Source organism: Dasypus novemcinctus, chromosome 1, assembly GCF_030445035.2.
Source record: "Dasypus novemcinctus isolate mDasNov1 chromosome 1, mDasNov1.1.hap2, whole genome shotgun sequence".
In the NCBI taxonomy this organism is placed as follows: domain Eukaryota; kingdom Metazoa; phylum Chordata; class Mammalia; order Cingulata; family Dasypodidae; genus Dasypus; species Dasypus novemcinctus.
The window spans coordinates 134,094,797-134,107,494 of record NC_080673.1 but is presented as its reverse complement, the minus strand read 5'-3'; the positions used below and the strand labels follow the sequence as shown (position 1 = coordinate 134,107,494).

Genomic DNA, 12,698 nt, shown 5'->3' with positions numbered 1-12,698 from the left:
ACTGCCTCACTGCGTGGGCACTGGGCTTGCCATGTGGGCACTTGGCATACCACGTGGGCACTGGCTCTCTATGTGGGCACTCGCACGGGCACTTGGCTTGCCACACGGGCACTTGGCTTGCCACACAGGCACTTGGTTCACCACATGGGCACTCAGCTCACTTCGTGGGCTCTAGGCTCACCATGCAGGCACTCATGTGCACTATCAGCTTACTGCACAGGCACTCACACGGGCACTCATGCAGGCACTTGGTTCACTGCATGGGCACTTGGCTTATAGCCTGGGCATTTGGATCACCATGCAAGCACTGACTCGCCACACAGGCATGCTTTCTCTTTTTCTTTTTTACCAGGAGGCCCCTGTGTTCAAACCCAGGTCCTCCATATCATAGACAGAAGCCCTTTCACTTGAGCCACATCTGCTTCCCTGTTGAACATCTTTTCATTTGCTTTTTGGCTGTTTGTATTTCATCTTCAGAAAATGTATATTTAAGGCTTTTACCTTTTTAAAATTGGGTTACTGTCTTTCTATTGTTGAGTTGTAAGATCTCTTTATTATAACATGGAAATCAAACACTTAATATGTGATTTCCAAATACTCTCTCCCATTGAGTAGGCTGCCTTTCAACCTTCTTGACAAAGTCATTTGAAGCACAAAAATGTTTAATTTTGAGGAGGTCCCATTGATCCAATTTTTCTTTCATTTTTTTGTGCTTTGGATATAAGATTTAAGAAACTACCACCTACAGGATATTAAAGGTATTTCCCTACATTTTAGGATTTTAATGGATCTAGCATTTATATTTAGGTCTTTGATCATTTTGAGTTAATTTTTGCATAATGTATAAGATAGGGACCCTCTTTCTTTCTTTGGGATATGGATATTCTGTTCTAACATCATTTTTTGAATAGACTGTTCTGATTCAGCTGTGTGGCCTTGAGAGCTTTGTCAAAAAATCCCTTGACCATAAATGTGAGGGTCTATTTCTACACTCTCAATTTGGTTCCAGTGGTCTGTATGTCTATCTTTATGCCAGTACCATGCTGTTTTTACCACTGTAGCTAAATAATATGTTTTAAAGTCAGGAAGTGAGACTCCTCCATCTTCTTCTTTTTAAAGACATTTTTGGCTATCCATGGCCCTGTACCCTTCCAAACAAATTTGATAATTGGTTTTTCCATTTCTTCAAAAAATGCTGTTGTCCATAGATAGTGATTCCGCTGACAGATCTGGGCAAAGTCAATTCAAAACCTTGTGAAAAGGATTCATCATTCTAAATGCCAGGAAGAACATTCTTGATTTGTGGTAGGAGGTCAAAATATCAACCTTAAGAGAAATTTGGAGAAGTTGATTTCATCCCTAATGGACAACTTTGGGGGGTTCAAGACTCTCAGTGAAGGAAGAAACTATATATATGGTGGAAATAGCAGAGAACTAAAATTTGAATTCGAGCCTGAAGATGTCACTGAATTGCTGCAATTTCATCATAAAACTTGAACAGATCAGGAATTGCTTCTTATGGAAGAGCAAAGAAAATTCATTTCTTGATATGCAATCTACTCCTGGCGAAGATGCCATGTATATTGTTGAAATGACAAGAAAGGATATATATAGAATACTTCATCAGTTTATTTGATAAAGAAATGCAGAGTTTGAGAGGACTGACTCCAATTTTGAAAGAAGTTCTACTCTGGGTAAAATGCTACCAAACAGCACTGCATGCTACAGAGAAATCTTTCATGAAAGGAACAGTCAATTAATGAGCAAACATCATTGCTGTCTTATTTTAAGAAATTGCCAAAGCTATCCCAATCTTCAGGGGAAACCATCACCCTGGGAAGAACTTCCAGTACAATTTTGAATAATAATGGTGGCAATGGATATCCTTGATTTGTTCCTAATACTATCAGGAAAGCTTTCTGTCTTTCACCATTGAGTATGATGTTCTCTGTGGGTTTTTATATGTCCTTTATCATGTTGTGGAAGTTTCCTTCTATTCCTAGTTTTCTGAATGGTTTTATAAAGAAGTGGTATTGAATTTTGTGAAATGCCTTTTCTGCATTGAGATAATCATTTGCATTTTTCCCTTCATTCTCTTAATGAAGAGCATTTCTTTAATCAAAACTTTTAAATCACTTAGGATAAATCCTCCTTGATCATTGGGAATAATTCTTTTAATGTGCTTCTTGTATTAATTTGCTAGTATTTTGCTGAGGAATTTTGCATCTTTATATTCATAAATGATATTGGTCTGTAATTTTCTTTTCTTGTGGTATCTTTGTCTTGGATATTAAGGTGATACTGGCTTCATAATGAGTTAGGAAGTGTCCCCAAATCCTCTTAAATTTTTGGGAAGAGTTTGAGAAGGATCGCTGTCTTTTCTTCTTGGAATATTAGGTAAAATTCTCCAATGAAACCATCTGGTACCAGACAATTCTTTGTTGTGAGATTTTTGATTAATGATTCATCTCTTTACTTGTTATTGGTCTGTTGAGGTATTCCATTACTTCCTGAGGCAGTGTTAAATAGCCTGCACGTTTCTAGGAGTTTGTCCATTTCATTTAGTTTATTTGTTGGCATACAATTTTTATGGTATTCTCTTATATTTCCTTTTATCTGTTAAGTCAGTAGAAATTTTACCACTTTCATTCTGGATTTAGGTAATTTTTTCCCTCTTTTTCTTTGTCAGTATAGTTAAAAGTTTGTCAATCTTATTGATCTTTTTAAAGAACAAATTTTGATTTCACTGATTCTCTGTATAGTTTTTTCCCACTGTTTTTGTTTTCTATTTTTTTTTTGCCACATTTGCCATATCATTCTATCTATCCATCATTCTGTCTGATTATCTATCTTGCCATTTATCTGTGTATCTGTCTGTCAATCTACTCTTTGAACATTTGAGTGTGGATTGTATACATCATGCTCCTTGAACACTTAATACGGCCATGTCTATTTTCAAAGACCAAAAATATTTACTTATGTATCCACCTTAATAAGTGCATTTATCAAATTCAAGAAAATTAACATTGATAAACAGATTAGAGCCCATATTTAATTTTTTCATGTGTTCCAATAATGTCCTTTTGAGCCTTCTCCTTTGTCCAGTGTCATGCTTTGCCTTTATTATCATTGTCAGCTGAGTTGCTATTCTTTTTTTAAATTGTGGGAACATATATACAGCATAAACTTTCCCATCTCAACCACTCCAAACCATATAATTCTGTGGGAATAATCACATTCACTTGGTTGTGGCACTGTTACCAGATTTTATTTAGGTTCTTGGCTATGCTGCAGAAATGAATTTCAAGAGCACACCAGGTGAGTTAGGTCAGTAATTTATTCAGGTAGGGAGGGAAGAGAAATGGGAGAAAATAACAGATCAGAGGTCCCAGGTATAGAGGAAGGGAGTGAAAAGGGATAAAGAAGGCTGATTTACAGACTACACCTCCCAATTATAGATTATAAATGCCCAGGTTTTTCTTGTGTGGTCACATAGCAGAGGAAAAATGGTGAAAACAGTGCACAGAGAGCAGGAATGGGTCCAGAAGCAAGAGAGTGGGGTACATGCATCATGGTCTGCTTTATAAACTATTACTTGTTTTACCCCTTTGCTGATGGAAGGGGAGGGGTTCCAGTTGTTTGCTGTTTTGATTGATCATCCCATCTATCAATCCCCCAGTGAGGACCCAATGCTAAAGTCCTTGGAGACTATCTAGGGCTTTTCTTTGCTTCCAGAAGAAGTGTTTGTTCTGGATAGCAGAATCTTGGGGATGGAGGTCTTCCAGCAGCCATCTTTGAGGTTGCTGATGTCCACATGGCCTATCTGCCAGGTTCCAGATCCCTCTATTGATTCTCTATCTCACTAGCCTGCTTCAGTACCCTCATCACTTTCCATCACTAAAAGTTTGCTGTGGTCAGCATAGGTTTTAGACCTATTACTAGAGTCCTCTATAAAAGAATGATATTCAGACAAATAGAAAAAATAAACCACTGAAGCAAGAAGCTGAGATTCTGTGGGATCCACAAGAGAAGGAAGAGCCCAGGAGATGCTGCCTTCTGCCTTGTCATATGACAGAGGAGCCAATGATCTTTGGCAGCCAGGTCCAGAACACTGATCTTTGGGAAGAAAACATTGCCTTGATGTCACCTTGACTTGGACTCTTTCACAGGTTTCATAGGTTCTGATCATCTTTCTTTTTTTTTTTTTTTTAATTTTTTTATTTTTTATTGACTTTGTAATAATATTACATTAAAAATATATATGTGAGGTCCCATTCAACCCCACCCCCCCTCCCCCCCCCAACAACACTCGTTCCCATCATCATGACACATCCATTGGATTTGGTAAGTACATCTTTGGGCACCTCTGCACCTCATATACATTGGTTCACATCATGGCCCATACTCTCCTCTATTCCATCATGTAGGCCCTGTGAGGATTTACAATGTCCGGTGAAGCACCATCCAGGGCAGCTCCATGTCCCGAAGACGCCTCCACCTCTCATCTCTTCCTGCCTTTCCCCATACCCTTTGTCCATTATGTCCACTTTTCCCAATCCAATGCCACCTCTTCTATGTGGACACTGGATTGGTTGTGTCCATTGCACCTTTATGTCAAGAGGAGGCTCAGATTCCACCTGGATGCTGGATGCAATCCTCCCATTTTCAGTTGTAATAACTCTAGGCTCCATGGTGTGGTGGTTGTCCTTCTTCACCTCCATCTTAGCTGAGTGTGGTAAGTCCAATAAATCAGATTGTAGGTGCTGGAGTCTGTTGAGGCTCAGGATCTGGCTATCACATTGTCAGTCCAGAGATTCAAATCCCCTAAATATATCTTAAACCCCAACATTAACTGCACCTCCAGCACATTAGCATGAAAGTCTTATGAAGGGAGATCCCATCTGATCATCTTTCTTTATTCTTTCTTCCTTCTGCTCCTCCTACTGGATGATTTGATTATGTTACCTTCAAGTTCACTGATTCTTTCTTCTGTCAGCTCCAATCTGCTGTTGAAAATCTCTAGGGAATTTTTAATTTTTAATTTCTGTTACTGTGCTCTGTTTCTTTCCTTTTCATTATTTCCACCTTTCTATTGACAGTCACTTTGTGTTTATCTATTGTTTTCATAATTTCCTTTTGTTCTTTTTCCATGTTATCTTTTATTTATTGAGCATAATTAAGACCATTTTTTACAAGTCTTTGTGTGGTTATCCCAGATATGGTCCTTCTCATTAGTAGTTTCTAATGATTTAATTTACTCCTATACCTGGGACATCACTTCCTTTTTCTTTGTATGTTTAGTAATCTTTTGTTGAAACTTGGATATTTTTATATTTTACAGTGTTATCACTGAAATTTGGACTCCAGTCTGTCTGTACCTTAAGGTTATATCCAGTTAGTGTTATAACAAAGCTTTGCCAACATGCCAGGACCTAACAAAAAAAAGAGGGGGGGAAACCCACCTTTCCCAGTCTGTGTATATTGACTTGTGTCAAAGTTCTCCTTCAGGGATTATCCATACAAAGACCTGATCCTTTCTGTATGTATCTTTTCTTGGGCACATGCACATGCATCTTTAGGAATTATTACATTTACTTGGACACAAATGTCCCTAGACATTTCTTCCCTAGAAAATATATTTCTCAGGGTCACAGCCACTATACTGTGTGTCCTGCAGCCACCAATCTCTTGTCCAAGGCAGCACAACTTTGACTGCTCTCCCACAGTGTTTTGTAGAAGAATTCTGTGAGCTAACCTCTATATATAGTACAAGTTCTGGAATAGTGAGCCCCTCATGCCACCACCAGGCAGATTGGAACAGACATACATGTTCTCACTGTATATGCATAAGGTTTCATCTGCCCCTTCTGGAACTGGGACCAAGGATTCACTCACTGGGGAGCATGGTCTGGCTTCTTGCTAGAACCAATGAGGGCAGGGAAGGATTCCAGGAGATCTTACTGCATTTAAGGAGACTTTTTCTTGATTTGAGGTTTGTCCAGTTATTACAGTCTTTTAACTGTTTGCTGGAACTTTGAGAGTGGTTTGTGCCCAGTCCTTGCTTGCTGATTGTTCAGTTTCTGTGGGTAGATGGAGCACTGAAGTGTCTCACTTCAACATCTTCAGTCAGAAAGATCCTCTTCTTTTTTAATGTAACCATTTACAGCTATAAATTTCCCTCTTAACATTGTCTTTGTTGCATCCCATTGGTATATTGTATTTTCATTTTCACTTGCCTCAAGACATTTCCTAATTCCTCGGATGATTTCTTCTTTCATTCTTTGGTTGCTGAAGAATGTGTTCTTTCAGGGTTTATTGTTTAATTTCCACATATTTGTGAATTTTCCAGTTCTTTCTTTGTTACTGATTTCTAGCTCCACACTTTTGTTGTTGGAGAATATATATTGCATTATTTTGATATTTTTAAATATATTGAGGCTTGACTTGTGACACAATATATGGTCTATCCTCAAGAATGATCCATGTACACTAGAGAAAAATATGTATTATTAAATTACACGATCTATATATGTTTCTGTTAGGACAAGTTGGTGTGTACTATCATTCAAGTCTTCCATTTCTTTAATGATTATTTATTAAAAATAATGTATTAAAGTCTCATACTATTAAATGTAGAACATTCTATTTCTTCCTTTAAATTCATTAATATTTGCTTCATATATATTGGTGCTCTGCTGTTAGGTGCATATATATTTATTATTGTTATGACTTCTTGTTGAATTGATACCTTTATCAGTATATAGCGTGCCTCTGTGTCCCTTGTAACAGTTTTTAACATAAGGTCTATTTTCTCTGATACTATTATAGCTACCCCATAACCCTTTCTGTTACTATTTGCATAGAATATTTTTCTCTATCCTTTCACTTTCAACCTATTTGTGTCTTTGAATTTAAGATTAGATTCTTGTAAATAGCATATAGTTGGACCATTGCCTTTCCACAGGATTGCCCAATGGCCATTTTCTTGGTTCCACCCTCATCAAGCATCTGGATGTTGACCAAGCTCCAGACCTCACCCTCCAAGAGTGTTGGGGTGATTGCCACACCTCACCCAGTCTTTAGGTTAGCATCTTAACCCCCCTAGTACAGTAATGTGAAGACAACATTCCCCCTAACCTTTGGCATACAGGTTGAACCCACTCAGAGCAACAAATTGACTGCCTGGCCTTCCCTAACCTTTGGGGGACAGGTCCACCCTCTCAGCTCTGTGGGGTGCTGCCCTTAACCACCCTAATCCTTGGGGAATGTGCTCCACCCTCTCTGTACCTTGGGATAGCAAAACTCTCCCAGAACATCAGACAGGAACATACACCCCCTTCAACTTCTGGGGCAAACTCATCTTCTCTGTACACATGGCTGGGGTTACTTTCTTGGCGATGTCTTAATTCCAGATCTCAGCTGCCATGGTTTTCCTCTTGAAATCATTTCCCCTTCAATCTGTCTTTCCACGTCCCTTTTATTCCAAGCTGACAGTGGTTTTTGTTCATACCATTTGCTCAAAAACCTTGTTAATTTAGCATGCATGAAGGAGTCCAAGTCATCAGACAGTAATACTTTCCACAAGTCTTTCTGAGATAACTGCATCTTCAGTGCTGATTTACAAGTGCCAAGTTTAGTTAAGTCCTCCAATGGGGCACTTTCATCTGGGACCTTGATTTCCAGAGGCTTGGAATTTCCAGAATGTTTCTATTTCCTTTGTGCCCAACAGTTCAGACCTCAGCATATCTTTCTCATCTAGCATTTTGCTGTAAGCTGCAAGCAGAAGCCAAGCCACATTCTCTGGGTTTACTTTGGAAATTTCTTCAGCTAAATGCCCAGGCTTCTCATTTTCAAATTCTGCTTTCCATAAAACACCAGAAGTTAATCTTTCTACGTTCTCTGCAACTTTAAAACACAGATCACCTTTCCTCCAGTTTCCAATAATAGTTTCATCATTTACTTCTAAGGCATCATAAAAAGTCTCTTTAGCATCTATCAACAGTCTCTTCAAAGTGCTTTCCATCAAGCATCTCACAATTCTTAAAAAAAATATCCTTTACCCATTTATAAAACCATTCCAGCATTTTGGTAATTGCAAAAGCACTACCCATTCCTGGTACCAAATTCTGTATTAATCAGCCAAAGGGGTGTTGATGCAAAATACCAGAAATTGGTTGGTTTTCTTACCAGGTATTTATTTGGGGTAGGAGCTTATAGATACTAGGCCATACCGCATAAGTTACTTCCCTCACCAAAGTCTATTTTCACATATTGGGGCAAGATGGCTGCTGATGTCTATGAGGGTTCAGGCTTCCTGGGTTCTTCTGGGCTCAGCACCTCTGTTTTTTCCACAAGGTCAGATGTAGACTATTAGGCAAATGGCTCTGTCTCTCTCCCTGGGGCTTCAGCTTCAGCATCCAACTCCAACATTAAAAGTCTTCAACTCTGTCTTTTGCCATGCCTTTTATCTGTGAGTTCCCACCCACCAAGGGGCGGGTACTCAACACCCTACTGACACAAGAGGTTTACTTGATTAAGTGATCAAGTAAACCTCTGAATCCAATATAAGCTCATATGCCCAGAGGAAAAGACCAGTTTACTAACATAATCCAATATTTCTTTTAGTAATTCATCAATAATATCAAACTGCTACACTCACTTTCATAATTTTTAAATTTCTCGTAGTGTACCATTTTGAGTCCCTTCTCATATCCTTCTGTATATATTTTTTTCAGATACCTTCTTTGTTGTTACCATAAGTCTTAAATTTAATATCTGTTTGATTTGATACCAGCTTCCCGTCAACTGCATATACAAACATTCTTCCTTTTTACATCCATCCCTCCCCTCCCTTTGGCTGGACATGTTACAAATTATATCTTTTTATGTTATATGTCCAAAACCATATATTTATCATTACTTTCTATTCATTTGTAGTAAAAGAATAATGAGTAAAAGAGTACATACCAAATACACAAAACAATAATTCTGATGTTTATAATTACCCATATGTTTATCTTCATTACCTCATTATTTTTTATACTGCTTCAATCCACTGCCCTTTCCTTTCAGATTGAAAATCTCCCATTAGCATTGCTTTTAAGGCAGGTCTAGTGGTGACAAACTCTGTCCGCTGTTTTTCGTCTGGGCATGTCCTAATCTCTTCCTCATTTTTGAAGGCCAGTTTTGCTGGATACAAAATTCTTTTTTGGCAATTATTTTCTTTCAGTGCTTTTCAAATTTTGTCCCACTGTCTTCTTGCCCCCATGGTTTATCATGCAAAATCACCACTTTATCTTATTGGGGTTCCACTGTCATAACATGTTGCTTTTTTCTTACAGTTTTCAGAACTCTGTCCTTGTCTTTGGCATTTTACAGTTTGACTACAATGTGTGGTTCTCTTCCAGTTTATCCAGTTCTAGAATCAGTGGGCTTCTTAAATATGTATACTTACTTCTTTTGTTACATTTTGCATGTTTTCCCTTTGAATATTCTTTTTTTTTCAAAAAGGACTTAATTTAATTAGTGATATGAAAAGACTTTTGCATAGAAAAAGGTTGCAAAGTAATGAAAACAAGATTAGGTACAGTAACTTTAAAACAATTATTTAAAAACATAATTTTGCATAATGTTTAACATTCTCATGTTTATTGCTTTCTCCACACAGAAGAGAAATGAAGTGCATAATAATACATGCTGTGTCTTTTCTTTCAAATATAAAGTCTCATGTGCTTGATTTTAATGTATTAAGAGATTATTTTTGGACACAACCAATCCAATGTCCACATAGAAGAGGTGGCATTGGATTGGGAAAAGTGGACATGGTGGCTGATGGGTATGGGGAAAGGCAGGAAGAGATGAGAGGTGGAGGCGTCTTTGGGACATGGAGCTGCCCTGGATGGTGCTTCAGAGGCAATCACCGGACACTGTAAATCCTCACAGGGCCCACTGGATGGAATGGGGGAGAGTATGGGCCATGATGTGGACCATTGACTATGAGGTGCAGAGGTGCCCAAAGATGTACTTACCAAATCCAATGGATGTGTCATGATGATGGGAACGAGTGTTGCTGGGGGGGGGGGGAGAGGTGGGGTGGGGGGGGGGTTGAATGGGACCTCACATATATATTTTTAATGTAATATTATTACAAAGTCAATAAAAAAAAAGAAAAAAAAAGATATGAAGAAAATGGTAAACAAAAAAATCATTAATACAATGTAAAAATTATAAAACATTTAAATCTCTTTTCTTAAATGTTAAATCTGAATATTGACGGGAGACCGTACCATATTTGACTACATCTATTCATAAGGACTTTTAAAATTAGTAATAAAAATTAAAGTAAATAATTTGTTTACCAAAAAAAAAAAAAAGAGATTATTTTATGTCACAAAAGGAAAAAAAACAATCATAAGACCATTATATAGTGCTAGTCTAGACATAGACAAAAATAATTTATATACTTCTCTCTGAATACATTCATCTTGATTTTGGGATCATATGCAATCTCTAACTTCATAAAGAACATTTAAGAATTGAGGTTTTTCTCTTCCCAATGCTTGCTCCCTGTCTCATCACCTCCAGAAATGCAACTTCTCCCAAAAGGTGACAAGAATAGATATTACATGTTATCAGGAGAAAGTGAAGAGGATAAACATATAAAAGTAATAAACAAACAAACAAAAACAAAACTAAATAAATTAATCCAAACTCTTGCAAACTGGAGAGTTTTCAAGTTGGCATGTATCAAATAGCTTCCAGTGGGCACACAGTAGGCAATTGCTTCTAGGTGAACTATATAAAGTATGGTTTCTATAAAGAAGCACCAGATTTGAGCCATTCTAAGAAAAAAAAAGCCTTGCAGGTAGGGCAGAAATGCTTGTTAACCTGGGTGCTGATGGGATAATTGTGTCTACCAATGCATTGTCACCACTTGGCAAGTCTGTACAAAGAAAGCAAACTAAGTCAGATAAAACTAGGTCTTTTAACCTGAAAATTATTTTCATCAATCCTTTTGGCCAATAAAAACCTGTTGGTTTCAAAAGAGTATTCTTCTCTGGAATTGTATTAAATATCTGCAGCTTAATGCAAGAATTACATCCCTTTCCTTTCTTACCCAATCTCTGTGCTCTTCTTGTGCATGTTCAGAAGAAAACTTGATTAGCTCAGGGACTTATGAAACATGATTTTTTCCCCATCTAGTTGCAAAAATATTCAGTCAGGGCATTGTTCTTCCTCAATTCAGACGTACTGATGTACTGCTGTATGGTAAGGTCCATATAATTTCCAGACAACTTCTAAATGGAAACAAGTGTGAAGTTTTCAAAAGTTGCTGATGTCAGTTTGCAAGCTGCCTTAGTAAAAACAGAGAAAAAGGAAAGATAATACCACATTTCCCTTGTGAGGTGTCTCACCTAGCTTTATTATTCCTTTGTAGGCATCTGTATGGCTACCTTCAGGGTGCAAAGTTTTAGGCTGTCTCTGAAATGAAGGACATAGAGTTACTACTGCGAGTAGTTCTGTGAAAAGCTTCCTTGAAAACTTAAAAAGCCCCAACTTCTGTCCCCCAGGGTTGGTAAGGTTTATTGTTTGTTCTAATGCCTGTCTGCTGAGGACTGGACGTGGCTGATACTGATAAAGGCGGGCTGATGGCTGTGGCGGTTGCCACGGCCGCAGCTGCCTTTGGGGGAAGCCTTGGGAATGCACCCGCGAAGGACAGAGGGAAGCTGTGCGCAGCTGCGGAGGCTGCTGCGATAGCAGCATGGACGGTGGCCGAGAGGGACAAGAGAGAGGTGGAGAGAGGTGGTAGGTATGGAAGGGGCGACGCTGCCGGTGGCCGGCATTCGAAGGGCAGAATCACCGCGAGGAGGGCGGAGCCATGGGTAGGAGGTACTTCTGAGGTCGTGGAGAGGCGGCAAGGGCTTGACTTCGAAGCGTGGAGTCCGTTTGGTTGGAGCAGGGCGGCGGGAAGATGGTGGAAGCCTGCCGCCCAGTTAATGGGTGCAGGGGGTGATGGTGGTGGGCCATGGAGGACGTCAATGCCGCCGCCTCCCGCTGGGCGGTGCATGTGCTGAGATGAGAGACGAGGCGCATGCGCAGAGGGTCCGAGGAGTCCAAGCCCTCCACGGAGTTCAGGTACCTTGCCACTTCGGTTAAACACTCTCGGAATCCAGTGCTCGTGAAATCCATGGCAAGGGCATGTGCGTCAAAGTAGCCTTTACCCCCTGTTGCCTGAAGCATCCTCAAATGATCCACTGTCATTTGTAGTATTTCAGTTTTTTCTAATTTTGCAGATCCTTGTTTTTCAAAAGCAGTCGGCACTAGTCATCTCAACTCTGATAAACTGTTATTTATACAGTCCCGTTGCCTTTTCTCTATAATCCCTCTCCTTTTCTTTCTTGCCATAATTTGAGATGTTGTTGTTGGAGAATTTGATCTAATCACAGAGCTAGTACTTTGCCTTGAGTAATTGTTCTCGCTCTCCACGTCGATGGTCTTGTCCATGTGGCTCTCGGAGGTTGTCTCCTCACAAGTTCGCTTCATTGTGGCGCCGCCAGAGCCCAGACACCGAGGGCTCGCAGCGCCCTCCCTGCCCGCCTCCTCCCTCCCGCCCGCCCGCCCTCGGCCCAGGCACTGCGGCTCCGGCTCTTTGAATATATATATATTTTAAGATTTATTTATTTATTTCTCTCTCTTTC

The 12,698-nt window shown here is 39.3% G+C and overlaps 1 protein-coding gene and 1 pseudogene across 1 annotated transcript in view; one reads left to right on the top strand and one right to left on the bottom strand.

Annotated features, from left to right (window-relative positions):
- NPFFR2 (neuropeptide FF receptor 2) overlaps positions 1–12,698 on the top strand; it is a 125,732-nt gene that overhangs the window by 11,997 nt on the left and 101,037 nt on the right. The window lies entirely within an intron of this gene.
- Positions 11,543–12,543, bottom strand: LOC101429159 (hairy/enhancer-of-split related with YRPW motif protein 2 pseudogene; annotated as a pseudogene).